The following is a 27,525-nucleotide window of genomic DNA, read 5'->3' on the forward strand; positions in this document are numbered from 1 at the left end:
TACACCACACCAGGGCCTGTGGCTGCTGGCTGAGGCCACTTACACCACACCAGGGCCTGTGGCTGCTGGCTGAGGCCACCTACACCACACCAGGGCCTGTGGCTGCTGGCTGAGGCCACTTACACCACACCAGGGCCCTTTTGCTGCTGGCTGAGGCCACTTACACCACACCAGTGCCTGTGTCTTCTAGCTGAGGCGACTTACACCACACCAGGGCCTGTGGCTGCTGGCTGAGGCCAATTACGCCACACCAGGGTCTGTGGCTCTTGCTCAGGCCACTTACACCACACCAGGGCCTGTGGCACTGGCTGAGGCCACTTACACCACACCAGGGCCTGTGGCTGCTGGCTGAGGCCACTTACACCACACCAGGGCCTGTGGCTGCTGGCTGAGGCCACTTACACCACACCAGGGCCTGTGGCTGCTGGCTGAGGCCACCTACACCACACCAGGGCCTGTGGCTGCTGGCTGAGGCCACTTACACCACACCAGGGCCCTTTTGCTGCTGGCTGAGGCCACTTACACCACACCAGTGCCTGTGGCTTCTGGCTGAGGCGACTTACACCACACCAGGGCCTGTGGCTGCTGGCTGAGGCCACTTACACCACACCAAGGCCTGTGGCTGCTGGCTGAGGCCACTTACACCACACCAGGGCCCTTTTCCTGCTGGCTGAGGCCACTTACACCACACCAGTGCCTGTGGCTTCTGGCTGAGGCGACTTACACCACACCAGGGCCTGTGGCTGCTGGGTGAGGCCACTTACACCACACCAAGGCCTGTTGCTCTTGCTCAGGCCACTCACATCACACCAGGCCCTGCGCTTCTGGCCGAGGCCATCTTCACCAAACCAGGCCCTGTGCTGCTTGCTGTGGCCATGTACAACACACCAGGCCCTGTGCTGGTTCCTGAGGCCATCTTCAACAATCCAGGGCCTGTGCTGTTGGATAAATGCCAAACTGAGCCTTTGGGTTAGGGTATTATGCAAACATGCAGGTATGGTTATAGGATTGTCTTCGTAACTTCAGGTACTTGCCACCTAATCACTTGAATCCATAAATTGAGACATTGTGCTGGAGCCAGCAGCTTACGGCCATACCACCCTGAGCACGCCCGACCTCGTCTGATCTCGGAAGCTAAGCAGGGCTGGGCTTGGTTAGTACTTGGATGGGAGACTGCCTGGGAATACCTGGTGCTGTAAGCCTTTCATTTTCATGTCATTGAACCGCTTTTGATCCAGAGAAGGGGTGTATTAAAAGACCAAAAGCAGCTGCCCATTAATGAGGGCACATTAACGACACTGCTTTTGGCTCTTTTCCAATGTCTTGTGCTGCTAGCTGATGCAACCTACACCACACAAGGGCCTGAGTGACCGGCTGGGGCCACTTACACCACATCAGGGCCTGTGGCTCTGGCTGAGGCCACTTACACCACACCAGGGCCTGTGGCTGCTGGCTGAGGCCACTTACACCACACCAGGGCCTGTGGCTCCTGGCTGAGGCCACCTACACCAAACCAGGGCCTGTGGCTGCTTGCTGAGGCCATCTTCACCAAACCAGGCCCTGTGCTGCTTGCTGTGGCCATGTACAACACACCAGGCCCTGTGCTGGTTCCTGAGGCCATCTTCAACAATCCAGGGCCTGTGCTGTTGGATAAATGCCAAACTGAGCCTTTGGGTTAGGGTATTATGCAAACATGCAGGTATGGTTATAGGATTGTCTTCGTAACTTCAGGTACTTGCCACCTAATCACTTGAATCCATAAATTGAGACATTGTGCTGGGGCCAGCAGCTTACGGCCATACCACCCTGAGCACGCCCGACCTCGTCTGATCTCGGAAGCTAAGCAGGGCTGGGCTTGGCTAGTACTTGGATGGGAGACTGCCTGGGAATACCTGGTGCTGTAAGCCTTTCATTTTCATGTCATTGAATCGCTTTTGATCCAGAGAAGGGGTGTATTAAAAGACAAAAAGCATCTGCCCATTAATGAGGGCACATTAACGACATTGCTTTTGGCTCTTTTCCAATGTCTTGTGCTGCTAGCTGATGCAACCTACACCACACAAGGGCCTGAGTGACCGGCTGGGGCCACTTACACCACATCAGGGCCTGTGGCTCTGGCTGAGGCCACTTACACCACACCAGGGCCTGTGGCTGCTGGCTGAGGCCACTTACACCACACCAGGGCCTGAGTGACCGGCTGGGGCCACTTACACCACATCAGGGCCTGTGGCTCTGGCTGAGGCCACTTACACCACACCAGGGCCTGTGGCTGCTGGCTGAGGCCACTTACACCACACCAGGGCCTGTGGCTGCTGGCTGAGGCCACTTACACCACACCAGGGCCTGTGGCTGCTGGCTGAGGCCACCTACACCAAACCAGGGCCTGTGGCTGCTTGCTGAGGCCATCTTCACCAAACCAGGCCCTGTGCTGCTTGCTGTGGCCATGTACAACACACCAGGCCCTGTGCTGGTTCCTGAGGCCATCTTCAACAATCCAGGGCCTGTGCTGTTGGATAAATGCCAAACTGAGCCTTTGGGTTAGGGTATTATGCAAACATGCATAAGGCTGCTGCCTGAGGCCACATACACCACACCAGGGCCTTAGTTGCTATTGAGGCCAATTACACCACACCAGGGTCTGTGGCTCTTGCTCAGGCCACTTACACCACACCAGGGCCTGTGGCACTGGCTGAGGCCACTTACACCACACCAGGGCCTGTGGCTGCTGGCTGAGGCCACTTACACCACACCAGGGCCTGTGGCTGCTGGCTGAGGCCACCGACACCACACCAGGGCCTGTGGCTGCTGGCTGAGGCGACTTACACCACACCAGGGCCCTTTTGCTGCTGGCTGAGGCCACTTACACCACACCAGTGCCTGTGGCTTCTGGCTGAGGCTACTTACACCACACCAGGGCCTGTGGCTGCTGGCTGAGGCCACTTACACCACACCAGGGCCTGTGGCTCTTGCTCAGGCCACTTACACCACACCAGGGCCTGTGGCTGCTGGCTGAGGCCACTTACACCACACCAGGGCCTGTGGCTGCTGGCTGAGGCCAATTACACCACACCAGGGTCTGTGGCTCTTGCTCAGGCCACTTACACCACACCAGGGCCTGTGGCTGCTGGCTGAGGCGACTTACACCACACCAGGGCCCTTTTGCTGCTGGCTGAGGCCACTTACACCACACCAGTGCCTGTGGCTTCTGGCTGAGGCTACTTACACCACACCAGGGCCTGTGGCTGCTGGCTGAGGCCACTTACACCACACCAGGGCCTGTGGCTCTTGCTCAGGCCACATACACCACACCAGGGCCTGTGGCTCTTGCTCAGGCCACTTACACCACACCAGGGCCTGTGGCTGCTGGCTGAGGCCACTTACACCACACCAGGGCCTGTGGCTGCTGGCTGAGGCCACTTACACCACACCAGTGCCTGTGGCTTCTGGCTGAGGCTACTTACACCACACCAGGGCCTGTGGCTGCTGGCTGAGGCCACTTACACCACACCAGGGCCTGTGGCTCTTGCTCAGGCCACTTACACCACACCAGGGCCTGTGGCTCTTGCTCAGGCCACTTACACCACACCAGGGCCTGTGGCTGCTGGCTGAGGCCACTTACACCACACCAGGGCCTGTGGCTGCTGGCTGAGGCCAATTACACCACACCAGGGTCTGTGGCTCTTGCTCAGGCCACTTACACCACACCAGGGCCTGAGTGACCGGCTGGGGCCACTTACACCACATCAGGGCCTGTGGCTCTGGCTGAGGCCACTTACACCACACCAGGGCCTGTGGCTGCTGGCTGAGGCCACTTACACCACACCAGGGCCTGTGGCTGCTGGCTGAGGCCACCTACACCACACCAGGGCCTGTGGCTGCTGGCTGAGGCCAATTACACCACACCAGGGCCTGTGGCACTGGCTGAGGCCACTTACACCACACCAGGGCCTGTGGCTGCTGGCTGAGGCCACTTACACCACACCAGGGCCTGTGGCTGCTGGCTGAGGCCACCTACACCACACCAGGGCATTAGTTGCTATTGAGGCCAATTCCACCACACCAGGGTCTGTGGCTCTTGCTCAGGCAAGTTACATCACAACAGGGCCTGTGGCTGCTGCCTGAGGCCACATACACCACACCAGGGCCTTAGTTGCTATTGAGGCCAATTACACCACACCAGGGTCTGTGGCTCTTGCTCAGGCCACTTACACCACACCAGGGCCTGTGGCACTGGCTGAGGCCACTTACACCACACCAGGGCCTGTGGCTGCTGGCTGAGGCCACTTACACCACACCAGGGCCTGTGGCTGCTGGCTGAGGCCACCTACACCACACCAGGGCCTGTGGCTGCTGGCTGAGGCGACTTACACCACACCAGGGCCCTTTTGCTGCTGGCTGAGGCCACTTACACCACACCAGTGCCTGTGGCTTCTGGCTGAGGCTACTTACACCACACCAGGGCCTGTGGCTGCTGGCTGAGGCCACTTACACCACACCAGGGCCTGTGGCTCTTGCTCAGGCCACTTACACCACACCAGGGCCTGTGGCTGCTGGCTGAGGCCACTTACACCACACCAGGGCCTGTGGCTGCTGGCGGAGGCCAATTACACCACACCAGGGTCTGTGGCTCTTGCTCAGGCCACTTACACCACACCAGGGCCTGTGGCACTGGCTGAGGCCACTTACACCACACCAGGGCCTGAGTGACCGGCTGGGGCCACTTACACCACATCAGGGCCTGTGGCTCTGGCTGAGGCCACTTACACCACACCAGGGCCTGTGGCTGCTGGCTCAGGCAAGTTACATCACAACAGGGCCTGTGGATGCTGCCTGAGGCCACATACACCACACCAGGGCCTTAGTTGCTATTGAGGCCAATTACACCACACCAGGGTCTGTGGCTCTTGCTCAGGCCACTTACACCACACCAGGGCCTGTGGCACTGGCTGAGGCCACTTACACCACACCAGGGCCTGTGGCTCTGGCTGAGGCCACTTACACCACACCAGGGCCTGTGGCTGCTGGCTGAGGCCACTTACACCACACCAGGGCCTGTGGCTGCTGGCTGAGGCCACCTACACCACACCAGGGCCTGTGGCTGCTGGCTGAGGCCAATTACACCACACCAGGGCCTGTGGCACTGGCTGAGGCCACTTACACCACACCAGGGCCTGTGGCTGCTGGCTGAGGCCACTTACACCACACCAGGGCCTGTGGCTGCTGGCTGAGGCCACCTACACCACACCAGGGCATTAGTTGCTATTGAGGCCAATTCCACCACACCAGGGTCTGTGGCTCTTGCTCAGGCAAGTTACATCACAACAGGGCCTGTGGCTGCTGCCTGAGGCCACATACACCACACCAGGGCCTTAGTTGCTATTGAGGCCAATTACACCACACCAGGGTCTGTGGCTCTTGCTCAGGCCACTTACACCACACCAGGGCCTGTGGCACTGGCTGAGGCCACTTACACCACACCAGGGCCTGTGGCTGCTGGCTGAGGCCACTTACACCACACCAGGGCCTGTGGCTGCTGGCTGAGGCCACCTACACCACACCAGGGCCTGTGGCTGCTGGCTGAGGCGACTTACACCACACCAGGGCCCTTTTGCTGCTGGCTGAGGCCACTTACACCACACCAGTGCCTGTGGCTTCTGGCTGAGGCTACTTACACCACACCAGGGCCTGTGGCTGCTGGCTGAGGCCACTTACACCACACCAGGGCCTGTGGCTCTTGCTCAGGCCACTTACACCACACCAGGGCCTGTGGCTGCTGGCTGAGGCCACTTACACCACACCAGGGCCTGTGGCTGCTGGCTGAGGCCAATTACACCACACCAGGGTCTGTGGCTCTTGCTCAGGCCACTTACACCACACCAGGGCCTGTGGCACTGGCTGAGGCCACTTACACCACACCAGGGCCTGAGTGACCGGCTGGGGCCACTTACACCACATCAGGGCCTGTGGCTCTGGCTGAGGCCACTTACACCACACCAGGGCCTGTGGCTGCTGGCTCAGGCAAGTTACATCACAACAGGGCCTGTGGATGCTGCCTGAGGCCACATACACCACACCAGGGCCTTAGTTGCTATTGAGGCCAATTACACCACACCAGGGTCTGTGGCTCTTGCTCAGGCCACTTACACCACACCAGGGCCTGTGGCACTGGCTGAGGCCACTTACACCACACCAGGGCCTGTGGCTGCTGGCTGAGGCCACTTACACCACACCAGGGCCTGTGGCTGCTGGCTGAGGCCACCTACACCACACCAGGGCCTGTGGCTGCTGGCTGAGGCGACTTACACCACACCAGGGCCCTTTTGCTGCTGGCTGAGGCCACTTACACCACACCAGTGCCTGTGGCTTCTGGCTGAGGCCACTTACACCACACCAGGGCCTGTGTTTGCTGGCTGAGGCCACTTACACCAAACCAGGGCCTGTGGCTGCTTGCTGAGGCCATCTTCACCAAACCAGGCCCTGTGCTGCTTGCTGTGGCCATGTAAAACACACCAGGTCCTGTGCTGGTTCTTGAGGCCATCTTCAACAATCCAGGGCCTGTGCTGTTGGATAAATGCCAAACTGAGCCTTTGGGTTAGGGTATTATGCAAACATGCAGGTATGGTTATAGGATTGTCTTCGTAACTTCAGGTACTTGCCACCTAATCACTTGAATCCATAAATTGAGACATTGTGCTGGAGCCAGCAGCTTACGGCCATACCACCCTGAGCACGCCCGACCTCGTCTGATCTCGGAAGCTAAGCAGGGCTGGGCTTGGTTAGTACTTGGATGGGAGACTGCCTGGGAATACCTGGTGCTGTAAGCCTTTCATTTTCATGTCATTGAACCGCTTTTGATCCAGAGAAGGGGTGTATTAAAAGACCAAAAGCATCTGCCCATTAATGAGGGCACATTAACGACATTGCTTTTGGCTCTTTTCCAATGTCTTGTGCTGCTAGCTGATGCAACCTACACCACACAAGGGCCTGAGTGACCGGCTGGGGCCACTTACACCACATCAGGGCCTGTGGCTCTGGCTGAGGCCACTTACACCACACCAGGGCCTGTGGCTGCTGGCTGAGGCCACTTACACCACACCAGGGCCTGTGGCTGCTGGCTGAGGCCACCTACACCACACCAGGGCATTAGTTGCTATTGAGGCCAATTACACCACACCAGGGTCTGTGGCTCTTGCTCAGGCCACTTACACCACACCAGGGCCTGTGGCTCTTGCTCAGGCCACTTACACCACACCAGGGCCTGTGGCACTGGCTGAGGCCACTTACACCACACCAGGGCCTGTGGCTGCTGGCTGAGGCCACTTACACCACACCAGGGCCTGTGGCTGCTGGCTGAGGCCACTTACACCACACCAGGGCCTGTGGCTGCTGGCTGAGGCCACTTACACCACACCAAGGCCTGTGGCTCTTGCTCAGGCCACTCACATCACACCAGGCCCTGCGCTTCTGGCCGAGGCCATCTTCACCAAACCAGGCCCTGTGCTGCTTGCTGTGGCCACTTACACCACACCAGGGCCTGTGGCTGCTGGCTGAGGCCACCTACACCACACCAGGGCCTGTGGCTGCTGGCTGAGGCGACTTAAACCACACCAGGGCCCTTTTGCTGCTGGCTCAGGCCACTTACACCACACCAGGGCCTGTGGCACTGGCTGAGGCCACTTACACCACACCAGGGCCTGTGGCTTCTGGCTGAGGCCACCTACACCACACCAGGGCCTGTGGCTGCTGGCTGAGGCGACTTAAACCACACCAGGGCCCTTTTGCTGCTGGCTCAGGCCACTTACACCACACCAGTGCCTGTGGCTTCTGGCTGAGGCGACTTACACCACACCAGGGCCTGTGGCTGCTGGCTGAGGCCAATTACACCACACCAGGGTCTGTGGCTCTTGCTCAGGCCACTTACACCACACCAGGGCCTGTGGCACTGGCTGAGGCCACTTACACCACACCAGGGCCTGTGGCTGCTGGCTGAGGCCACTTACACCACACCAGGGCCTGTGGCTGCTGGCTGAGGCCACCTACACCACACCAGGGCCTGTGGCTGCTGGCTGAGGCCACTTACACCACACCAGGGCCCTTTTGCTGCTGGCTGAGGCCACTTACACCACACCAGTGCCTGTGGCTTCTGGCTGAGGCGACTTACACCACACCAGGGCCTGTGGCTGCTGGCTGAGGCCACTTACACCACACCAAGGCCTGTTGCTCTTGCTCAGGCCACTCACATCACACCAGGCCCTGCGCTTCTGGCCGAGGCCATCTTCACCAAACCAGGCCCTGTGCTGCTTGTTGTGGCCATGTACAACACACCAGGCCCTGTGCTGGTCCCTGAGGCCATCTTCAACAATCCAGGGCCTGTGCTGTTGGATAAATGCCAAACTGAGCCTTTGTTTAGGGTATTATGCAAACATGCAGGTATGGTTATAGGATTGTCTTCGTAACTTCAGGTACTTGCCACCTAATCACTTGAATCCATAAATTGAGACATTGTGCTGGAGCCAGCAGCTTACGGCCATACCACCCTGAGCACGCCCGACCTCGTCTGATCTCGGAAGCTAAGCAGGGCTGGGCTTGGTTAGTACTTGGATGGGAGACTGCCTGGGAATACCTGGTACTGTAAGCCTTTCATTTTCATGTCATTGAACCGCTTTTGATCCAGAGAAGGGGTGTATTAAAAGACCAAAAGCAGCTGCCCATTAATGAGGGCACATTAACGACACTGCTTTTGGCTCTTTTCCAATGTCTTGTGCTGCTAGCTGATGCAACCTACACCACACAAGGGCCTGAGTGACCGGCTGGGGCCACTTACACCACATCAGGGCCTGTGGCTCTGGCTGAGGCCACTTACACCACACCAGGGCCTGTGGCTGCTGGCTGAGGCCACTTACACCACACCAGGGCCTGTGGCTGCTGGCTGAGGCCACCTACACCACACCAGGGCCTGTGGCTGCTGGCTGAGGCCAATTACACCACACCAGGGCCTGTGGCACTGGCTGAGGCCACTTACACCACACCAGGGCCTGTGGCTCTTGCTCAGGCCACTTACACCACACCAGGGCCTGTGGCACTGGCTGAGGCCACTTACACCACACCAGGGCCTGTGGCTGCTGGCTGAGGCCACTTACACCACACCAGGGCCTGTGGCTGCTGGCTGAGGCCACTTACACCACACCAGGGCCTGTGGCTGCTGGCTGAGGCCACCTACACCACACCAGGGCCTGTGGCTGCTGGCTGAGGCCACTTACACCACACCAGGGCCCTTTTGCTGCTGGCTGAGGCCACTTACACCACACCAGTGCCTGTGGCTTCTGGCTGAGGCGACTTACACCACACCAGGGCCTGTGGCTGCTGGCTGAGGCCACTTACACCACACCAAGGCCTGTTGCTCTTACTCAGGCCACTCACATCACACCAGGCCCTGCGCTTCTGGCCGAGGCCATCTTCACCAAACCAGGCCCTGTGCTGCTTGCTGTGGCCATGTACAACACACCAGGCCCTGTGCTGGTTCCTGAGGCCCTCTTCAACAATCCAGGGCCTGTGCTGTTGGATAAATGCCAAACTGAGCCTTTGGGTTAGGGTATTATGCAAACATGCAGGTATGGTTATAGGATTGTCTTCGTAACTTCAGGTACTTGCCACCTAATCACTTGAATCCATAAATTGAGACATTGTGCTGGAGCCAGCAGCTTACGGCCATACCACCCTGAGCACGCCCGACCTCGTCTGATCTCGGAAGCTAAGCAGGGCTGGGCTTGGTTAGTACTTGGATGGGAGACTGCCTGGGAATACCTGGTACTGTAAGCCTTTCATTTTCATGTCATTGAACCGCTTTTGATCCAGAGAAGGGGTGTATTAAAAGACCAAAAGCAGCTGCCCATTAATGAGGGCACATTAACGACACTGCTTTTGGCTCTTTTCCAATGTCTTGTGCTGCTAGCTGATGCAACCTACACCACACAAGGGCCTGAGTGACCGGCTGGGGCCACTTACACCACATCAGGGCCTGTGGCTCTGGCTGAGGCCACTTACACCACACCAGGGCCTGTGGCTGCTGGCTGAGGCCACTTACACCACACCAGGGCCTGTGGCTGCTGGCTGAGGCCACCTACACCACACCAGGGCATTAGTTGCTATTGAGGCCAATTACACCACACCAGGGTCTGTGGCTCTTGCTCAGGCCACTTACACCACACCAGGGCCTGTGGCTCTTGCTCAGGCCACTTACACCACACCAGGGCCTGTGGCACTGGCTGAGGCCACTTACACCACACCAGGGCCTGTGGCTGCTGGCTGAGGCCACTTACACCACACCAGGGCCTGTGGCTGCTGGCTGAGGCCACCTACACCACACCAAGGCCTGTGGCTCTTGCTCAGGCCACTCACATCACACCAGGGCCCTTTTGCTTCTGGCCGAGGCCATCTTCACCAAACCAGGCCCTGTGCTGCTTGCTGTGGCCACTTACACCACACCAGGGCCTGTGGCTGCTGGCTGAGGCCACCTACACCACACCAGGGCCTGTTGCTGCTGGCTGAGGCCACTTACACCACACCAGGGCCTGTGGCTGCTGGCTGAGGCCACCTACACCACACCAGGGCCTGTGGCTGCTGGCTGAGGCCAATTACACCACACCAGGGCCTGTGGCACTGGCTGAGGCCACTTACACCACACCAGGGCCTGTGGCTCTTGCTCAGGCCACTTACACCACACCAGGGCCTGTGGCACTGGCTGAGGCCACTTACACCACACCAGGGCCTGTGGCTGCTGGCTGAGGCCACTTACACCACACCAGGGCCTGTGGCTGCTGGCTGCTGGCTGAGGCCACTTACACCACACCAGGGCCTGTGGCTGCTGGCTGAGGCCACCTACACCACACCAGGGCCTGTGGCTGCTGGCTGAGGCCACTTACACCACACCAGGGCCCTTTTGCTGCTGGCTGAGGCCACTTACACCACATCAGGGCCTGTGGCTCTGGCTGAGGCCACTTACACCACACCAGTGCCTGTGGCTTCTGGCTGAGGCCACTTACACCACACCAGGGCCTGTGGCTGCTGGCTGAGGCCACTTACACCACACCAAGGCCTGTGCTGCTTGTTGTGGCCATGTACAACACACCAGGCCCTGTGCTGGTCCCTGAGGCCATCTTCAACAATCCAGGGCCTGTGCTGTTGGATAAATGCCAAACTGAGCCTTTGTTTAGGGTATTATGCAAACATGCAGGTATGGTTATAGGATTGTCTTCGTAACTTCAGGTACTTGCCACCTAATCACTTGAATCCATAAATTGAGACATTGTGCTGGCGCCAGCAGCTTACGGCCATACCACCCTGAGCACGCCCGACCTCGTCTGATCTCGGAAGCTAAGCAGGGCTGGGCTTGGTTAGTACTTGGATGGGAGACTGCCTGGGAATACCTGGTGCTGTAAGCCTTTCATTTTCATGTCATTGAACCGCTTTTGATCCAGAGAAGGGGTGTATTAAAAGACCAAAAGCAGCTGCCCATTAATGAGGGCACATTAACGACACTGCTTTTGGCTCTTTTCCAATGTCTTGTGCTGCTAGCTGATGCAACCTACACCACACAAGGGCCTGAGTGACCGGCTGGGGCCACTTACACCACATCAGGGCCTGTGGCTCTGGCTGAGGCCACTTACACCACACCAGGGCCTGTGGCTGCTGGCTGAGGCCACTTACACCACACCAGGGCCTGTGGCTGCTGGCTGAGGCCACCTACACCACACCAGGGCATTAGTTGCTATTGAGGCCAATTACACCACACCAGGGTCTGTGGCTCTTGCTCAGGCCACTTACACCACACCAGGGCCTGTGGCTCTTGCTCAGGCCACTTACACCACACCAGGGCCTGTGGCACTGGCTGAGGCCACTTACACCACACCAGGGCCTGTGGCTGCTGGCTGAGGCCACTTACACCACACCAGGGCCTGTGGCTGCTGGCTGAGGCCACCTACACCACACCAAGGCCTGTGGCTCTTGCTCAGGCCACTCACATCACACCAGGCCCTGCGCTTCTGGCCGAGGCCATCTTCACCAAACCAGGCCCTGTGCTGCTTGCTGTGGCCACTTACACCACACCAGGGCCTGTGGCTGCTGGCTGAGGCCACCTACACCACACCAGGGCCTGTGGCTGCTGGCTGAGGCGACTTAAACCACACCAGGGCCCTTTTGCTGCTGGCTGAGGCCACTTACACCACACCAGTGCCTGTGGCTGCTGGCTGAGGCCACTTACACCACACCAGGGCCTGTGGCTGCTGGCTGAGGCCACTTACACCACACCAGTGCCTGTGGCTTCTGGCTGAGGCGACTTACACCACACCAGGGCCTGTGGCTGCTGGCTGAGGCCACTTACACCACACCAAGGCCTGTTGCTCTTGCTCAGGCCACTCACATCACACCAGGCCCTGCGCTTCTGGCCGAGGCCATCTTCACCAAACCAGGCCCTGTGCTGCTTGCTGTGGCCATGTACAACACACCAGGCCCTGTGCTGTTCCCTGAGGCCATCTTCAACAATCCAGGGCCTGTGCTGTTGGATAAATGCCAAACTGAGCCTTTGGGTTAGGGTATTATGCAAACATGCAGGTATGGTTATAGGATTGTCTTCGTAACTTCAGGTACTTGCCACCTAATCACTTGAATCCATAAATTGAGACATTGTGCTGGAGCCAGCAGCTTACGGCCATACCACCCTGAGCACGCCCGACCTCGTCTGATCTCGGAAGCTAAGCAGGGCTGGGCTTGGTTAGTACTTGGATGGGAGACTGCCTGGGAATACCTGGTACTGTAAGCCTTTCCTTTTCATGTCATTGAACCGCTTTTGATCCAGAGAAGGGGTGTATTAAAAGACCAAAAGCAGCTGCCCATTAATGAGGGCACATTAACGACACTGCTTTTGGCTCTTTTCCAATGTCTTGTGCTGCTAGCTGATGCAACCTACACCACACAAGGGCCTGAGTGACCGGCTGGGGCCACTTACACCAAATCAGGGCCTGTGGCTCTGGCTGAGGCCACTTACACCACACCAGGGCCTGTGGCTGCTGGCTGAGGCCACTTACACCACACCAGGGCCTGTGGCTGCTGGCTGAGGCCACCTACACCACACCAGGGCATTAGTTGCTATTGAGGCCAATTACACCACACCAGGGTCTGTGGCTCTTGCTCAGGCCACTTACACCACACCAGGGCCTGTGGCACTTGCTCAGGCCACTTACACCACACCAGGGCCTGTGGCACTGGCTGAGGCCGCTTACACCACACCAGGGCCTGTGGCTGCTGGCTGAGGCCACTTACACCACACCAGGGCCTGTGGCTGCTGGCTGAGGCCACCTACACCACACCAGGGCCTGTGGCTGCTGGCTGAGGCCACTTACACCACACCAGGGCCCTTTTGCTGCTGGCTGAGGCCACTTACACCACACCAGGGCCTGTGGCTGCTGGCTGAGGCCACCTACACCACACCAGGGCCTGTGGCTGCTGGCTGAGGCCAATTACACCACACCAGGGCCTGTGGCACTGGCTGAGGCCACTTACACCACACCAGGGCCTGTGGCTCTTGCTCAGGCCACTTACACCACACCAGGGCCTGTGGCACTGGCTGAGGCCACTTACACCACACCAGGGCCTGTGGCTGCTGGCTGAGGCCACTTACACCACACCAGGGCCTGTGGCTGCTGGCTGCTGGCTGAGGCCACTTACACCACACCAGGGCCTGTGGCTGCTGGCTGAGGCCACCTACACCACACCAGGGCCTGTGGCTGCTGGCTGAGGCCACTTACACCACACCAGGGCCCTTTTGCTGCTGGCTGAGGCCACTTACACCACATCAGGGCCTGTGGCTCTGGCTGAGGCCACTTACACCACACCAGTGCCTGTGGCTTCTGGCTGAGGCCACTTACACCACACCAGGGCCTGTGGCTGCTGGCTGAGGCCACTTACACCACACCAAGGCCTGTGCTGCTTGTTGTGGCCATGTACAACACACCAGGCCCTGTGCTGGTCCCTGAGGCCATCTTCAACAATCCAGGGCCTGTGCTGTTGGATAAATGCCAAACTGAGCCTTTGTTTAGGGTATTATGCAAACATGCAGGTATGGTTATAGGATTGTCTTCGTAACTTCAGGTACTTGCCACCTAATCACTTGAATCCATAAATTGAGACATTGTGCTGGAGCCAGCAGCTTACGGCCATACCACCCTGAGCACGCCCGACCTCGTCTGATCTCGGAAGCTAAGCAGGGCTGGGCTTGGTTAGTACTTGGATGGGAGACTGCCTGGGAATACCTGGTGCTGTAAGCCTTTCATTTTCATGTCATTGAACCGCTTTTGATCCAGAGAAGGGGTGTATTAAAAGACCAAAAGCAGCTCCCCATTAATGAGGGCACATTAACGACATTGCTTTTGGCTCTTTTCCAATGTCTTGTGCTGCTAGCTGATGCCACCTACACCACACCAGGGCCTGAGTGACCGGCTGGGGCCACTTACACCACATCAGGGCCTGTGGCTCTGGCTGAGGCCACTTACACCACACCAGGGCCTGTGGCTGCTGGCTGAGGCCACTTACACCACACCAGGGCCTGTGGCTGCTGGCTGAGGCCACCTACACCACACCAGGGCATTAGTTGCTATTGAGGCCAATTACACCACACCAGGGTCTGTGGCTCTTGCTCAGGCAAGTTACATCACAACAGGGCCTGTGGCTGCTGCCTGAGGCCACATACACCACACCAGGGCCTTAGTTGCTATTGAGGCCAATTACACCACACCAGGGTCTGTGGCTCTTGCTCAGGCCACTTACACCACACCAGGGCCTGTGGCACTGGCTGAGGCCACTTACACCACACCAGGGCCTGTGGCTGCTGGCTGAGGCGACTTACACCACACCAGGGCCTGTGGCTGCTGGCTGAGGCCACTTACACCACACCAGGGCCTGTGGCTCTTGCTCAGGCCACTTACACCACACCAGGGCCTGTGGCTCTTGCTCAGGCCACTTACACCACACCAGGGCCTGTGGCACTGGCTGAGGCCACTTACACCACACCAGGGCCTGTGGCTGCTGGCTGAGGCCACTTACACCACACCAGGGCCTGTGGCTGCTGGCTGAGGCCAATTACACCACACCAGGGTCTGTGGCTCTTGCTCAGGCCACTTACACCACACCAGGGCCTGTGGCACTGGCTGAGGCCACTTACACCACACCAGGGCCTGAGTGACCGGCTGGGGCCACTTACACCACATCAGGGCCTGTGGCTCTGGCTGAGGCCACTTACACCACACCAGGGCCTGTGGCTGCTGGCTCAGGCAAGTTACATCACAACAGGGCCTGTGGATGCTGCCTGAGGCCACATACACCACACCAGGGCCTTAGTTGCTATTGAGGCCAATTACACCACACCAGGGTCTGTGGCTCTTGCTCAGGCCACTTACACCACACCAGGGCCTGTGGCACTGGCTGAGGCCACTTACACCACACCAGGGCCTGTGGCTGCTGGCTGAGGCCACTTACACCACACCAGGGCCTGTGGCTGCTGGCTGAGGCCACCTACACCACACCAGGGCCTGTGGCTGCTGGCTGAGGCGACTTACACCACACCAGGGCCCTTTTGCTGCTGGCTGAGGCCACTTACACCACACCAGTGCCTGTGGCTTCTGGCTGAGGCCACTTACACCACACCAGGGCCTGTGTTTGCTGGCTGAGGCCACTTACACCAAACCAGGGCCTGTGGCTGCTTGCTGAGGCCATCTTCACCAAACCAGGCCCTGTGCTGCTTGCTGTGGCCATGTAAAACACACCAGGTCCTGTGCTGGTTCTTGAGGCCATCTTCAACAATCCAGGGCCTGTGCTGTTGGATAAATGCCAAACTGAGCCTTTGGGTTAGGGTATTATGCAAACATGCAGGTATGGTTATAGGATTGTCTTCGTAACTTCAGGTACTTGCCACCTAATCACTTGAATCCATAAATTGAGACATTGTGCTGGAGCCAGCAGCTTACGGCCATACCACCCTGAGCACGCCCGACCTCGTCTGATCTCGGAAGCTAAGCAGGGCTGGGCTTGGTTAGTACTTGGATGGGAGACTGCCTGGGAATACCTGGTGCTGTAAGCCTTTCATTTTCATGTCATTGAACCGCTTTTGATCCAGAGAAGGGGTGTATTAAAAGACCAAAAGCATCTGCCCATTAATGAGGGCACATTAACGACATTGCTTTTGGCTCTTTTCCAATGTCTTGTGCTGCTAGCTGATGCAACCTACACCACACAAGGGCCTGAGTGACCGGCTGGGGCCACTTACACCACATCAGGGCCTGTGGCTCTGGCTGAGGCCACTTACACCACACCAGGGCCTGTGGCTGCTGGCTGAGGCCACTTACACCACACCAGGGCCTGTGGCTGCTGGCTGAGGCCACCTACACCACACCAGGGCATTAGTTGCTATTGAGGCCAATTACACCACACCAGGGTCTGTGGCTCTTGCTCAGGCCACTTACACCACACCAGGGCCTGTGGCTCTTGCTCAGGCCACTTACACCACACCAGGGCCTGTGGCACTGGCTGAGGCCACTTACACCACACCAGGGCCTGTGGCTGCTGGCTGAGGCCACTTACACCACACCAGGGCCTGTGGCTGCTGGCTGAGGCCACTTACACCACACCAGGGCCTGTGGCTGCTGGCTGAGGCCACTTACACCACACCAAGGCCTGTGGCTCTTGCTCAGGCCACTCACATCACACCAGGCCCTGCGCTTCTGGCCGAGGCCATCTTCACCAAACCAGGCCCTGTGCTGCTTGCTGTGGCCACTTACACCACACCAGGGCCTGTGGCTGCTGGCTGAGGCCACCTACACCACACCAGGGCCTGTGGCTGCTGGCTGAGGCGACTTAAACCACACCAGGGCCCTTTTGCTGCTGGCTCAGGCCACTTACACCACACCAGGGCCTGTGGCACTGGCTGAGGCCACTTACACCACACCAGGGCCTGTGGCTTCTGGCTGAGGCCACCTACACCACACCAGGGCCTGTGGCTGCTGGCTGAGGCGACTTAAACCACACCAGGGCCCTTTTGCTGCTGGCTCAGGCCACTTACACCACACCAGTGCCTGTGGCTTCTGGCTGAGGCGACTTACACCACACCAGGGCCTGTGGCTGCTGGCTGAGGCCAATTACACCACACCAGGGTCTGTGGCTCTTGCTCAGGCCACTTACACCACACCAGGGCCTGTGGCACTGGCTGAGGCCACTTACACCACACCAGGGCCTGTGGCTGCTGGCTGAGGCCACTTACACCACACCAGGGCCTGTGGCTGCTGGCTGAGGCCACCTACACCACACCAGGGCCTGTGGCTGCTGGCTGAGGCCACTTACACCACACCAGGGCCCTTTTGCTGCTGGCTGAGGCCACTTACACCACACCAGTGCCTGTGGCTTCTGGCTGAGGCGACTTACACCACACCAGGGCCTGTGGCTGCTGGCTGAGGCCACTTACACCACACCAAGGCCTGTTGCTCTTGCTCAGGCCACTCACATCACACCAGGCCCTGCGCTTCTGGCCGAGGCCATCTTCACCAAACCAGGCCCTGTGCTGCTTGTTGTGGCCATGTACAACACACCAGGCCCTGTGCTGGTCCCTGAGGCCATCTTCAACAATCCAGGGCCTGTGCTGTTGGATAAATGCCAAACTGAGCCTTTGTTTAGGGTATTATGCAAACATGCAGGTATGGTTATAGGATTGTCTTCGTAACTTCAGGTACTTGCCACCTAATCACTTGAATCCATAAATTGAGACATTGTGCTGGAGCCAGCAGCTTACGGCCATACCACCCTGAGCACGCCCGACCTCGTCTGATCTCGGAAGCTAAGCAGGGCTGGGCTTGGTTAGTACTTGGATGGGAGACTGCCTGGGAATACCTGGTACTGTAAGCCTTTCATTTTCATGTCATTGAACCGCTTTTGATCCAGAGAAGGGGTGTATTAAAAGACCAAAAGCAGCTGCCCATTAATGAGGGCACATTAACGACACTGCTTTTGGCTCTTTTCCAATGTCTTGTGCTGCTAGCTGATGCAACCTACACCACACAAGGGCCTGAGTGACCGGCTGGGGCCACTTACACCACATCAGGGCCTGTGGCTCTGGCTGAGGCCACTTACACCACACCAGGGCCTGTGGCTGCTGGCTGAGGCCACTTACACCACACCAGGGCCTGTGGCTGCTGGCTGAGGCCACCTACACCACACCAGGGCCTGTGGCTGCTGGCTGAGGCCAATTACACCACACCAGGGCCTGTGGCACTGGCTGAGGCCACTTACACCACACCAGGGCCTGTGGCTCTTGCTCAGGCCACTTACACCACACCAGGGCCTGTGGCACTGGCTGAGGCCACTTACACCACACCAGGGCCTGTGGCTGCTGGCTGAGGCCACTTACACCACACCAGGGCCTGTGGCTGCTGGCTGAGGCCACTTACACCACACCAGGGCCTGTGGCTGCTGGCTGAGGCCACCTACACCACACCAGGGCCTGTGGCTGCTGGCTGAGGCCACTTACACCACACCAGGGCCCTTTTGCTGCTGGCTGAGGCCACTTACACCACACCAGTGCCTGTGGCTTCTGGCTGAGGCGACTTACACCACACCAGGGCCTGTGGCTGCTGGCTGAGGCCACTTACACCACACCAAGGCCTGTTGCTCTTACTCAGGCCACTCACATCACACCAGGCCCTGCGCTTCTGGCCGAGGCCATCTTCACCAAACCAGGCCCTGTGCTGCTTGCTGTGGCCATGTACAACACACCAGGCCCTGTGCTGGTTCCTGAGGCCCTCTTCAACAATCCAGGGCCTGTGCTGTTGGATAAATGCCAAACTGAGCCTTTGGGTTAGGGTATTATGCAAACATGCAGGTATGGTTATAGGATTGTCTTCGTAACTTCAGGTACTTGCCACCTAATCACTTGAATCCATAAATTGAGACATTGTGCTGGAGCCAGCAGCTTACGGCCATACCACCCTGAGCACGCCCGACCTCGTCTGATCTCGGAAGCTAAGCAGGGCTGGGCTTGGTTAGTACTTGGATGGGAGACTGCCTGGGAATACCTGGTACTGTAAGCCTTTCATTTTCATGTCATTGAACCGCTTTTGATCCAGAGAAGGGGTGTATTAAAAGACCAAAAGCAGCTGCCCATTAATGAGGGCACATTAACGACACTGCTTTTGGCTCTTTTCCAATGTCTTGTGCTGCTAGCTGATGCAACCTACACCACACAAGGGCCTGAGTGACCGGCTGGGGCCACTTACACCACATCAGGGCCTGTGGCTCTGGCTGAGGCCACTTACACCACACCAGGGCCTGTGGCTGCTGGCTGAGGCCACTTACACCACACCAGGGCCTGTGGCTGCTGGCTGAGGCCACCTACACCACACCAGGGCATTAGTTGCTATTGAGGCCAATTACACCACACCAGGGTCTGTGGCTCTTGCTCAGGCCACTTACACCACACCAGGGCCTGTGGCTCTTGCTCAGGCCACTTACACCACACCAGGGCCTGTGGCACTGGCTGAGGCCACTTACACCACACCAGGGCCTGTGGCTGCTGGCTGAGGCCACTTACACCACACCAGGGCCTGTGGCTGCTGGCTGAGGCCACCTACACCACACCAAGGCCTGTGGCTCTTGCTCAGGCCACTCACATCACACCAGGGCCCTTTTGCTTCTGGCCGAGGCCATCTTCACCAAACCAGGCCCTGTGCTGCTTGCTGTGGCCACTTACACCACACCAGGGCCTGTGGCTGCTGGCTGAGGCCACCTACACCACACCAGGGCCTGTTGCTGCTGGCTGAGGCCACTTACACCACACCAGGGCCTGTGGCTGCTGGCTGAGGCCACCTACACCACACCAGGGCCTGTGGCTGCTGGCTGAGGCCAATTACACCACACCAGGGCCTGTGGCACTGGCTGAGGCCACTTACACCACACCAGGGCCTGTGGCTCTTGCTCAGGCCACTTACACCACACCAGGGCCTGTGGCACTGGCTGAGGCCACTTACACCACACCAGGGCCTGTGGCTGCTGGCTGAGGCCACTTACACCACACCAGGGCCTGTGGCTGCTGGCTGCTGGCTGAGGCCACTTACACCACACCAGGGCCTGTGGCTGCTGGCTGAGGCCACCTACACCACACCAGGGCCTGTGGCTGCTGGCTGAGGCCACTTACACCACACCAGGGCCCTTTTGCTGCTGGCTGAGGCCACTTACACCACATCAGGGCCTGTGGCTCTGGCTGAGGCCACTTACACCACACCAGTGCCTGTGGCTTCTGGCTGAGGCCACTTACACCACACCAGGGCCTGTGGCTGCTGGCTGAGGCCACTTACACCACACCAAGGCCTGTGCTGCTTGTTGTGGCCATGTACAACACACCAGGCCCTGTGCTGGTCCCTGAGGCCATCTTCAACAATCCAGGGCCTGTGCTGTTGGATAAATGCCAAACTGAGCCTTTGTTTAGGGTATTATGCAAACATGCAGGTATGGTTATAGGATTGTCTTCGTAACTTCAGGTACTTGCCACCTAATCACTTGAATCCATAAATTGAGACATTGTGCTGGCGCCAGCAGCTTACGGCCATACCACCCTGAGCACGCCCGACCTCGTCTGATCTCGGAAGCTAAGCAGGGCTGGGCTTGGTTAGTACTTGGATGGGAGACTGCCTGGGAATACCTGGTGCTGTAAGCCTTTCATTTTCATGTCATTGAACCGCTTTTGATCCAGAGAAGGGGTGTATTAAAAGACCAAAAGCAGCTGCCCATTAATGAGGGCACATTAACGACACTGCTTTTGGCTCTTTTCCAATGTCTTGTGCTGCTAGCTGATGCAACCTACACCACACAAGGGCCTGAGTGACCGGCTGGGGCCACTTACACCACATCAGGGCCTGTGGCTCTGGCTGAGGCCACTTACACCACACCAGGGCCTGTGGCTGCTGGCTGAGGCCACTTACACCACACCAGGGCCTGTGGCTGCTGGCTGAGGCCACCTACACCACACCAGGGCATTAGTTGCTATTGAGGCCAATTACACCACACCAGGGTCTGTGGCTCTTGCTCAGGCCACTTACACCACACCAGGGCCTGTGGCTCTTGCTCAGGCCACTTACACCACACCAGGGCCTGTGGCACTGGCTGAGGCCACTTACACCACACCAGGGCCTGTGGCTGCTGGCTGAGGCCACTTACACCACACCAGGGCCTGTGGCTGCTGGCTGAGGCCACCTACACCACACCAAGGCCTGTGGCTCTTGCTCAGGCCACTCACATCACACCAGGCCCTGCGCTTCTGGCCGAGGCCATCTTCACCAAACCAGGCCCTGTGCTGCTTGCTGTGGCCACTTACACCACACCAGGGCCTGTGGCTGCTGGCTGAGGCCACCTACACCACACCAGGGCCTGTGGCTGCTGGCTGAGGCGACTTAAACCACACCAGGGCCCTTTTGCTGCTGGCTGAGGCCACTTACACCACACCAGTGCCTGTGGCTGCTGGCTGAGGCCACTTACACCACACCAGGGCCTGTGGCTGCTGGCTGAGGCCACTTACACCACACCAGTGCCTGTGGCTTCTGGCTGAGGCGACTTACACCACACCAGGGCCTGTGGCTGCTGGCTGAGGCCACTTACACCACACCAAGGCCTGTTGCTCTTGCTCAGGCCACTCACATCACACCAGGCCCTGCGCTTCTGGCCGAGGCCATCTTCACCAAACCAGGCCCTGTGCTGCTTGCTGTGGCCATGTACAACACACCAGGCCCTGTGCTGTTCCCTGAGGCCATCTTCAACAATCCAGGGCCTGTGCTGTTGGATAAATGCCAAACTGAGCCTTTGGGTTAGGGTATTATGCAAACATGCAGGTATGGTTATAGGATTGTCTTCGTAACTTCAGGTACTTGCCACCTAATCACTTGAATCCATAAATTGAGACATTGTGCTGGAGCCAGCAGCTTACGGCCATACCACCCTGAGCACGCCCGACCTCGTCTGATCTCGGAAGCTAAGCAGGGCTGGGCTTGGTTAGTACTTGGATGGGAGACTGCCTGGGAATACCTGGTACTGTAAGCCTTTCCTTTTCATGTCATTGAACCGCTTTTGATCCAGAGAAGGGGTGTATTAAAAGACCAAAAGCAGCTGCCCATTAATGAGGGCACATTAACGACACTGCTTTTGGCTCTTTTCCAATGTCTTGTGCTGCTAGCTGATGCAACCTACACCACACAAGGGCCTGAGTGACCGGCTGGGGCCACTTACACCAAATCAGGGCCTGTGGCTCTGGCTGAGGCCACTTACACCACACCAGGGCCTGTGGCTGCTGGCTGAGGCCACTTACACCACACCAGGGCCTGTGGCTGCTGGCTGAGGCCACCTACACCACACCAGGGCATTAGTTGCTATTGAGGCCAATTACACCACACCAGGGTCTGTGGCTCTTGCTCAGGCCACTTACACCACACCAGGGCCTGTGGCACTTGCTCAGGCCACTTACACCACACCAGGGCCTGTGGCACTGGCTGAGGCCGCTTACACCACACCAGGGCCTGTGGCTGCTGGCTGAGGCCACTTACACCACACCAGGGCCTGTGGCTGCTGGCTGAGGCCACCTACACCACACCAGGGCCTGTGGCTGCTGGCTGAGGCCACTTACACCACACCAGGGCCCTTTTGCTGCTGGCTGAGGCCACTTACACCACACCAGGGCCTGTGGCTGCTGGCTGAGGCCACCTACACCACACCAGGGCCTGTGGCTGCTGGCTGAGGCCAATTACACCACACCAGGGCCTGTGGCACTGGCTGAGGCCACTTACACCACACCAGGGCCTGTGGCTCTTGCTCAGGCCACTTACACCACACCAGGGCCTGTGGCACTGGCTGAGGCCACTTACACCACACCAGGGCCTGTGGCTGCTGGCTGAGGCCACTTACACCACACCAGGGCCTGTGGCTGCTGGCTGCTGGCTGAGGCCACTTACACCACACCAGGGCCTGTGGCTGCTGGCTGAGGCCACCTACACCACACCAGGGCCTGTGGCTGCTGGCTGAGGCCACTTACACCACACCAGGGCCCTTTTGCTGCTGGCTGAGGCCACTTACACCACATCAGGGCCTGTGGCTCTGGCTGAGGCCACTTACACCACACCAGTGCCTGTGGCTTCTGGCTGAGGCCACTTACACCACACCAGGGCCTGTGGCTGCTGGCTGAGGCCACTTACACCACACCAAGGCCTGTGCTGCTTGTTGTGGCCATGTACAACACACCAGGCCCTGTGCTGGTCCCTGAGGCCATCTTCAACAATCCAGGGCCTGTGCTGTTGGATAAATGCCAAACTGAGCCTTTGTTTAGGGTATTATGCAAACATGCAGGTATGGTTATAGGATTGTCTTCGTAACTTCAGGTACTTGCCACCTAATCACTTGAATCCATAAATTGAGACATTGTGCTGGAGCCAGCAGCTTACGGCCATACCACCCTGAGCACGCCCGACCTCGTCTGATCTCGGAAGCTAAGCAGGGCTGGGCTTGGTTAGTACTTGGATGGGAGACTGCCTGGGAATACCTGGTGCTGTAAGCCTTTCATTTTCATGTCATTGAACCGCTTTTGATCCAGAGAAGGGGTGTATTAAAAGACCAAAAGCAGCTCCCCATTAATGAGGGCACATTAACGACATTGCTTTTGGCTCTTTTCCAATGTCTTGTGCTGCTAGCTGATGCCACCTACACCACACCAGGGCCTGAGTGACCGGCTGGGGCCACTTACACCACATCAGGGCCTGTGGCTCTGGCTGAGGCCACTTACACCACACCAGGGCCTGTGGCTGCTGGCTGAGGCCACTTACACCACACCAGGGCCTGTGGCTGCTGGCTGAGGCCACCTACACCACACCAGGGCATTAGTTGCTATTGAGGCCAATTACACCACACCAGGGTCTGTGGCTCTTGCTCAGGCAAGTTACATCACAACAGGGCCTGTGGCTGCTGCCTGAGGCCACATACACCACACCAGGGCCTTAGTTGCTATTGAGGCCAATTACACCACACCAGGGTCTGTGGCTCTTGCTCAGGCCACTTACACCACACCAGGGCCTGTGGCACTGGCTGAGGCCACTTACACCACACCAGGGCCTGTGGCTGCTGGCTGAGGCGACTTACACCACACCAGGGCCTGTGGCTGCTGGCTGAGGCCACTTACACCACACCAGGGCCTGTGGCTCTTGCTCAGGCCACTTACACCACACCAGGGCCTGTGGCTCTTGCTCAGGCCACTTACACCACACCAGGGCCTGTGGCACTGGCTGAGGCCACTTACACCACACCAGGGCCTGTGGCTGCTGGCTGAGGCCACTTACACCACACCAGTGCCTGTGGCTTCTGGCTGAGGCCACTTACACCACACCAGGGCCTGTGGCTGCTGGCTGAGGCCACCTACACCACACCAGGGCCTGTGGCTGCTGGCTGAGGCGACTTACACCACACCAGGGCCCTTTTGCTGCTGGCTGAGGCCACTTACACCACACCAGTGCCTGTGTCTTCTAGCTGAGGCGACTTACACCACACCAGGGCCTGTGGCTGCTGGCTGAGGCCAATTACACCACACCAGGGTCTGTGGCTCTTGCTCAGGCCACTTACACCACACCAGGGCCTGTGGCACTGGCTGAGGCCACTTACACCACACCAGGGCCTGTGGCTGCTGGCTGAGGCCACTTACACCACACCAGGGCCTGTGGCTGCTGGCTGAGGCCACTTACACCACACCAGGGCCCTTTTGCTGCTGGCTGAGGCCACTTACACCACACCAGTGCCTGTGGCTTCTGGCTGAGGCCACCTACACCACACCAGGGGCTGTGGCTGCTGGCTGAGGCCACTTACACCACACCAGGGCCCTTTTGCTGCTGGCTGAGGCCACTTACACCACACCAGGGCCTGTGGCTGCTGGCTGAGGCCACTTACACCACACCAGGGCCTGTGGCTGCTGGCTGAGGCCACCTACACCACACCAGGGCCCTTTTGCTGCTGGCTGAGGCCACTTACACCACACCAGTGCCTGTGGCTTCTGGCTGAGGCGACTTACACCACACCAGGGCCTGTGGCTGCTGGCTGAGGCCAATTACACCACACCAGGGTCTGTGGCTCTTGCTCAGGCCACTTACACCACACCAGGGCCTGTGGCACTGGCTGAGGCCACTTACACCACACCAGGGCCTGTGGCTGCTGGCTGAGGCCACTTACACCACACCAGGGCCTGTGGCTGCTGGCTGAGGCCACTTACACCACACCAGGGCCTGTGGCTGCTGGCTGAGGCCACCTACACCACACCAGGGCCTGTGGCTGCTGGCTGAGGCCACTTAGACCACACCAGGGCCCTTTTGCTGCTGGCCAAGGCCATCTTCACCACACCAGGGCCTGTGGCTCTTGCTCAGGCCACTTACACCACACCAGGGCCTGTGGCACTGACTGAGGCCACTTAGACCACACCAGGGCCTGTGGCTGCTGGCTGAGGCCACTTACACCAAACCAGGGCCTGTGGCTGCTTGCTGAGGCCATCTTCACCAAACCAGGCCCTGTGCTGCTTGCTGTGGCCATGTAAAACACACCAGGTCCTGTGCTGGTTCTTGAGGCCATCTTCAACAATCCAGGGCCTGTGCTGTTGGATAAATGCCAAACTGAGCCTTTGGGTTAGGGTATTATGCAAACATGCAGGTATGGTTATAGGATTGTCTTCGTAACTTCAGGTACTTGCCACCTAATCACTTGAATCCATAAATTGAGACATTGTGCTGGGGCCAGCAGCTTACGGCCATACCACCCTGAGCACGCCCGACCTCGTCTGATCTCGGAAGCTAAGCAGGGCTGGGCTTGGTTAGTACTTGGATGGGAGACTGCCTGGGAATACCTGGTGCTGTAAGCCTTTCATTTTCATGTCATTGAACCGCTTTTGATCCAGAGAAGGGGTGTATTAAAAGACCAAAAGCAGCTCCCCATTAATGAGGGCACATTAACGACATTGCTTTTGGCTCTTTTCCAATGTCTTGTGCTGCTAGCTGATGCCACCTACACCACACCAGGGCCTGAGTGACCGGCTGGGGCCACTTACACCACATCAGGGCCTGTGGCTCTGGCTGAGGCCACTTACACCACACCAGGGCCTGTGGCTGCTGGCTGAGGCCACTTACACCACACCAGGGCCTGTGGCTGCTGGCTGAGGCCACCTACACCACACCAGGGCATTAGTTGCTATTGAGGCCAATTACACCACACCAGGGTCTGTGGCTCTTGCTCAGGCCACTTACACCACACCAGGGCCTGTGGCTCTTGCTCAGGCCACTTACACCACACCAGGGCCTGTGGCACTGGCTGAGGCCACTTACACCACACCAGGGCCTGTGGCTGCTGGCTGAGGCCACTTACACCACACCAGTGCCTGTGGCTTCTGGCTGAGGCCACTTACACCACACCAGGGCCTGTGGCTGCTGGCTGAGGCCACCTACACCACACCAGGGCCTGTGGCTGCTGGCTGAGGCGACTTACACCACACCAGGGCCCTTTTGCTGCTGGCTGAGGCCACTTACACCACACCAGTGCCTGTGTCTTCTAGCTGAGGCGACTTACACCACACCAGGGCCTGTGGCTGCTGGCTGAGGCCAATTACACCACACCAGGGTCTGTGGCTCTTGCTCAGGCCACTTACACCACACCAGGGCCTGTGGCACTGGCTGAGGCCACTTACACCACACCAGGGCCTGTGGCTGCTGGCTGAGGCCACTTACACCACACCAGGGCCTGTGGCTGCTGGCTGAGGCCACTTACACCACACCAGGGCCCTTTTGCTGCTGGCTGAGGCCACTTACACCACACCAGTGCCTGTGGCTTCTGGCTGAGGCCACCTACACCACACCAGGGGCTGTGGCTGCTGGCTGAGGCCACTTACACCACACCAGGGCCCTTTTGCTGCTGGCTGAGGCCACTTACACCACACCAGGGCCTGTGGCTGCTGGCTGAGGCCAATTACACCACACCAGGGTCTGTGGCTCTTGCTCAGGCCACTTACACCACACCAGGGCCTGTGGCACTGGCTGAGGCCACTTACACCACACCAGGGCCTGTGGCTGCTGGCTGAGGCCACTTACACCACACCAGGGCCTGTGGCTGCTGGCTGAGGCCAGTTACACCACACGAGAGCCTGTGGCTGCTGGCTGAAGCCACTTACACCACACCAGGGCCTTAGTTGCTATTGAGGCCACTTACACCACACCAGGGCCTGTGGCTGCTGGCTGAGGCCACCTACACCACACCAGGGCCTGTGGCTGCTGGCTGAGGCGATTTACACCACACCAGGGCCCTTTTGCTGCTGGCTGAGGCCACTTACACCACACCAGTGGCTGTGGATTCTGGCTGAGGCGACTTACACCACACCAGGGCCTGTGGCTGCTGGCTGAGGCCACTTACACCACACCAGGGCCTGTGGCTCTTGCT

The 27,525-nt window shown here is 58.7% G+C and overlaps 15 non-coding genes across 15 annotated transcripts; all 15 read left to right on the forward strand.

Annotated features, from left to right (window-relative positions):
- Nucleotides 1-1,083: 1,083 nt before the first annotated feature.
- On the forward strand, nucleotides 1,084-1,202 carry LOC146676404 (5S ribosomal RNA). Its single transcript, XR_014911290.1, has one exon. It is a non-coding gene; the product is annotated as a 5S ribosomal RNA (ribosomal RNA).
- A 586-nt stretch (nucleotides 1,203-1,788) lies between these two features.
- On the forward strand, nucleotides 1,789-1,907 carry LOC146676405 (5S ribosomal RNA). Its single transcript, XR_014910732.1, has one exon. It is a non-coding gene; the product is annotated as a 5S ribosomal RNA (ribosomal RNA).
- Nucleotides 1,908-6,705: 4,798 nt separating this feature from the next.
- Nucleotides 6,706-6,824, forward strand: LOC146676406 (5S ribosomal RNA). The gene has a single exon (XR_014911292.1). It is a non-coding gene; the product is annotated as a 5S ribosomal RNA (ribosomal RNA).
- Nucleotides 6,825-8,519: 1,695 nt separating this feature from the next.
- LOC146676407 (5S ribosomal RNA) lies at nucleotides 8,520-8,638 on the forward strand. The gene has a single exon (XR_014910765.1). It is a non-coding gene; the product is annotated as a 5S ribosomal RNA (ribosomal RNA).
- A 1,062-nt stretch (nucleotides 8,639-9,700) lies between these two features.
- LOC146676408 (5S ribosomal RNA) lies at nucleotides 9,701-9,819 on the forward strand. Its single transcript, XR_014910766.1, has one exon. It is a non-coding gene; the product is annotated as a 5S ribosomal RNA (ribosomal RNA).
- Nucleotides 9,820-11,322: 1,503 nt separating this feature from the next.
- On the forward strand, nucleotides 11,323-11,441 carry LOC146676409 (5S ribosomal RNA). The gene has a single exon (XR_014911293.1). It is a non-coding gene; the product is annotated as a 5S ribosomal RNA (ribosomal RNA).
- Nucleotides 11,442-12,698: 1,257 nt separating this feature from the next.
- LOC146676410 (5S ribosomal RNA) lies at nucleotides 12,699-12,817 on the forward strand. The gene has a single exon (XR_014910767.1). It is a non-coding gene; the product is annotated as a 5S ribosomal RNA (ribosomal RNA).
- A 1,385-nt stretch (nucleotides 12,818-14,202) lies between these two features.
- Nucleotides 14,203-14,321, forward strand: LOC146676411 (5S ribosomal RNA). The gene has a single exon (XR_014911294.1). It is a non-coding gene; the product is annotated as a 5S ribosomal RNA (ribosomal RNA).
- A 1,689-nt stretch (nucleotides 14,322-16,010) lies between these two features.
- Nucleotides 16,011-16,129, forward strand: LOC146676412 (5S ribosomal RNA). The gene has a single exon (XR_014911295.1). It is a non-coding gene; the product is annotated as a 5S ribosomal RNA (ribosomal RNA).
- A 1,695-nt stretch (nucleotides 16,130-17,824) lies between these two features.
- On the forward strand, nucleotides 17,825-17,943 carry LOC146676413 (5S ribosomal RNA). Its single transcript, XR_014910768.1, has one exon. It is a non-coding gene; the product is annotated as a 5S ribosomal RNA (ribosomal RNA).
- Nucleotides 17,944-19,005: 1,062 nt separating this feature from the next.
- LOC146676414 (5S ribosomal RNA) lies at nucleotides 19,006-19,124 on the forward strand. The gene has a single exon (XR_014910769.1). It is a non-coding gene; the product is annotated as a 5S ribosomal RNA (ribosomal RNA).
- Nucleotides 19,125-20,627: 1,503 nt separating this feature from the next.
- LOC146676415 (5S ribosomal RNA) lies at nucleotides 20,628-20,746 on the forward strand. The gene has a single exon (XR_014911296.1). It is a non-coding gene; the product is annotated as a 5S ribosomal RNA (ribosomal RNA).
- A 1,257-nt stretch (nucleotides 20,747-22,003) lies between these two features.
- On the forward strand, nucleotides 22,004-22,122 carry LOC146676416 (5S ribosomal RNA). The gene has a single exon (XR_014910771.1). It is a non-coding gene; the product is annotated as a 5S ribosomal RNA (ribosomal RNA).
- A 1,385-nt stretch (nucleotides 22,123-23,507) lies between these two features.
- LOC146676417 (5S ribosomal RNA) lies at nucleotides 23,508-23,626 on the forward strand. Its single transcript, XR_014911298.1, has one exon. It is a non-coding gene; the product is annotated as a 5S ribosomal RNA (ribosomal RNA).
- A 2,215-nt stretch (nucleotides 23,627-25,841) lies between these two features.
- On the forward strand, nucleotides 25,842-25,960 carry LOC146676418 (5S ribosomal RNA). Its single transcript, XR_014911299.1, has one exon. It is a non-coding gene; the product is annotated as a 5S ribosomal RNA (ribosomal RNA).
- The last annotated feature ends 1,565 nt before the right edge of the window (nucleotides 25,961-27,525 follow it).

This window comes from Rhamphochromis longiceps, linkage group LG3, assembly GCF_057381845.1.
Source record: "Rhamphochromis longiceps isolate RC_006_pf linkage group LG3, R_longiceps_female_GT1.1, whole genome shotgun sequence".
Taxonomy (NCBI): Eukaryota; Metazoa; Chordata; class Actinopteri; order Cichliformes; family Cichlidae; genus Rhamphochromis; species Rhamphochromis longiceps.